This window comes from Helianthus annuus, chromosome 7 (genome assembly GCF_002127325.2).
Source record: "Helianthus annuus cultivar XRQ/B chromosome 7, HanXRQr2.0-SUNRISE, whole genome shotgun sequence".
In the NCBI taxonomy this organism is placed as follows: domain Eukaryota; kingdom Viridiplantae; phylum Streptophyta; class Magnoliopsida; order Asterales; family Asteraceae; genus Helianthus; species Helianthus annuus.
The window spans coordinates 133,327,534-133,331,345 of NC_035439.2; the positions used below are offsets into that span (position 1 = coordinate 133,327,534).

The window sequence follows — 3,812 nt, forward strand, 5'->3', positions numbered from 1 at the left end:
AGAGGTGCTTTCGTCGACCTTATGGGCGCCCGGGGCAATAGACTTATTTCCCCGGGGAGTGTGCCATTGAAAATTGGTTTGAGCAATTTCCTCAATCTGATTATATATTTCGTGTGGGCGTCGATTACCTAAAAGTCCCCCGGAGCTAGAATCAAGTGTCTGCCTAGTGTGTGGCAACAATCCATTGTTGAAAGTGGATACTTGTTGCCATATTGCGAGGCCGTGATGGGGACACTTGCGTAATAGCTCCTTGAACCTTTCCCAAGTTTCATATAAGGATTCCCCGTCCTCTTGTGAGTATGTATTAATTTCAGCCATTAATTTAGCAGTTTTAGAAGGAGGGAAATACGTATAAAGAAATTTTTGGGCTAGTTCATCCCAGGTGTTTACCGATCCAGCTGGGAGGGTGTTGAGCCAAGCTTTCGCTCGGTCTTTTAGTGAGAATGGAAACATACGGAGGCGGATAGCGTCGTTTGATGCTCCATTGATCCGAAAGGTATCACATATTTCTAAGAAATTAGTTATATGTAGATGAGGATCCTCGTCCGCAAGCCCGTGGAAGGTTGCGGAGTTTTGGAGCATTTGTATCAAATGCGGTCGAAGTTCGAAGTTATTGGCTTCGACATTCGGGGCATTGATAGCGGCGCCTAGATTACCTACGGTGGGCCGTAGATAATCCATAAGGGTACGTTGGTCCGCGATTGGGGGTGGATCACCCGAAACCTTCTCTTGGTTTTTGGGTTTTAACCTTTTTCTGAGAAAGCGTTCGGGTTCTTCTAGCGGTTCCTTTATGTCTTTATTGGAACTGGAGCTCATACACTACGTGAGGATGGCGTCGGGTTCCAAGTCCTGCAATAAAAACAGAAAAGAATGTTGGTCAGAAGGTTCACCACGGCCCCGTGTTGAGTGAACACGGCCCCGTGGTCGGAATTACAGTGATTGTTTTTCAGATCCCAGTTACTGGAAGTTGGACACGGCCCCGTGTTGCACCGGCACGGCCCCGTGGTCAGCCTTCTGTAACTTGAAAAACAAAAACTGCCAGTAACGTTGCTGAGCATGGCCCGTGTCCGACCAGGCACGGCCCCGTGCTGAGCTCTGCAGAAGCTGAAAATCAAAAAAATATCCTAAAAAAAATTAAAGAAAAATAAAAATATGATTAGGCCGTTGATTCCTAACTTTCTTAAAATCCTTGTGTCCCCGGCAACGGCGCCAAAAACTTGATGCGTGTGTAGTGTAATATATTTTTGATGTATATTTAAGCCCTTTTTACACTTTTAACCAAGTTTTAAATTTATAAAACACGATATTTACTAACACTAAACACACATATGGGCAAGTGCACCCATCGTGGACGTAGTATAGTGTTGGTAAGATACCGAGGTCGTCCAAGGACACAAGAGCTTTTAATATCGGTTTATCCTCAACGTCTAATCAAATCAAAAAGGTTAGAAAAATGTTTTAAACTAAGAAAATAAAAACTAACTAAATGCTGAAAATAAAAATAAAATAAAAACAGATAGACAAGATGAATCACTTGGATCCGACACGTGTATTAGTATAACCTTTGATTATTTTCGCACTTTTGCACTTGTTTAAGAGATTATCTTAGTTATTGTAGTAGGCCCCTCTTTTGAAGGCGACGTTACCCTCAACCCAGTAGTTTGAGTCAGCAAGGATACAATCCTAAAGGGTCGGATTATTGAAAGATAATGAATTAAGTTATTAATGCAAATTGTGGTAGGCCCCGCTTTTGGCGGTGACGTTACCCTCGGCTAAGTAGTCTGAGTCAGCAGGGATACAGTCCTAAATAGCCGGGTTATAGTATTAATAGTAGTTAACTTATGAGGGGGTCAAAGAGTTTGGATCCCCGCCATCCAATACCTATGGGCATTGAAGGAGATCCTACTAAATTTGACCCAGGTCCCAAGCAGGACCTCTAAACGCTGAACAAGGGCAAGACCCTTACCAAACCGTTCCCTTAACCCCCGACCAGGTAGCCAACATACCTCCATATAGACCGTGGAGATATGAATGGTGAAAATCTTTTATTTTATATAGACAGTAAAATAATGCCAAGACACCACGGACAAACGATAAGGAAAGATCACCTTCAACATAAGTAACTAGTTATTAAAGTCATTAATACAAAACCAAATAAAAAGTGCAAAAGATTAAAAATAAAAAGTATTATACTAAACACTTGTCTTCACCAAGTGATGTAAGAGACTTAGGCAAACATGGCCTTGATTGTCAAGAACTCTTACGATCAATCTTGGATCCCGAGACGACTCACACACTCTACGATGGACAATGGATGATGGTGGTGGATGATGGTGTTATGGTGGTGGTGGGTGGTGGATGAGGTGTGAGAGAGGTGGTGTGCCAAGGGATGAGAGAGAATGAAGCCAAGCTCCTCTATTTATAGGCTGAACAGAAGGCTGGACACGGCCCCGTGCCCGTCTGACATTCTCTCACTTCATTAATTGTAATTGCGAATTACAATTAATGCTCCTGCTGTACTTTCACCACGCCCCCGTGCTCGCTGGACACGGCCCCGTGGTGGGCAATGGAAGCTTCTACCGGTTTGTCTTTTCTGCTGCTTCCTGGGCACGCCCCTGTGTTCGCTGGACACGGGGCGTGTTCAGACTCTGTTTCTTCTCCTTTGCCTTTGCCTTGGGAGGTGCCGTTGAGGGTCCGGGCAGTCCACTTTTGTTCCTTTTCTTGTATTTTATGGTAGAATTAGTTGTCTTTTTGCTTCTTTTGTGATTTTGAGCTCATTTCATCCTGAAAATACAAAAGGAAGACAAAAACACTCTTTTTCCAACATTAGTACTTAAAAAGGGTTAGTTTTATGCCTTAATTGATGTGATTTATATGTTGCATTTTACACACATCAATGGCGTATGCTATGAACTGGGAAGAATTTAAGAGCTTGGTAGAAAGAAAATTCTGTCCCGAATATGAAAAGGAACAAATGACAAACAAATTTTTAACCCACCGGATGGTGGATGTAGATTGTCGAAAGTATACTACGACATTCTTCGAGTATGCTCGAGTAGTACCAACCCTGGCTTCGCCAGAGCCAATACTTATTTCTCGATATATTTGGGGATTGATTTCTGAAATCCGTAACATAGTCAAGGCTGCAAAACCTCGCACGATTGATGATGCGGTGGATTTAGCCAATACTCTGACTGACGAACTAGTACGGACAAGAGAAGAAAATAGAAGGAAGGAAGTAGCCCAAAAGATTACCCAGGTAATCCGTTCGGATAACCATAACAATTTCAAGAAAGGAGGGAATGGGCAATCTTCCACTAGTTCATTTTGCAATTTTTGCAAAAGAAAGCATTTTGAAAGATGCAAAGGATACTGCAATTTTTGCAAAATTCCGGGGCATCAGGAAGAAGACTGCAGGAGGAAGAAATTTTCAGCTTGTTACAACTGTGGAGAAACTGGACATCTTAGGCCAAATTGTCCAAAACTAAACAAACCATCTGACACTAAAGCCAAACCTGTAGAAGAAGCAAAAAGGAATGCAAGAGTCTTTCAATTGACTGCTCAGGAAGCAGAGCTCATTCCAGATGTAATAGCCGGTACGTCCTAGGTTACAACGTTTACACAAAAAGTAGTATCTGACTCTGGTACAAACCAAAGTTTTATAAATACTTCATTCTGTCAAACTCTTAACTTATCATTAATCGAACTTAGGCAAATCTTTACAATCGAAAAAAAAAAAGGGAAATATAGAACTCTCAGGTCATATAATTCTTCGCCAACCTAATTCCTATGAAATTAGCCGAGTTTGATGT

General features: G+C 42.1%; 1 non-coding gene across 1 annotated transcript; it reads left to right on the forward strand.

The window, feature by feature from the left end:
- The first annotated feature begins 217 nt into the window (after nt 1-217).
- On the forward strand, nt 218-324 carry LOC118480766. The gene has a single exon (XR_004863743.1). It is a non-coding gene; the product is annotated as a small nucleolar RNA R71 (small nucleolar RNA).
- The last annotated feature ends 3,488 nt before the right edge of the window (nt 325-3,812 follow it).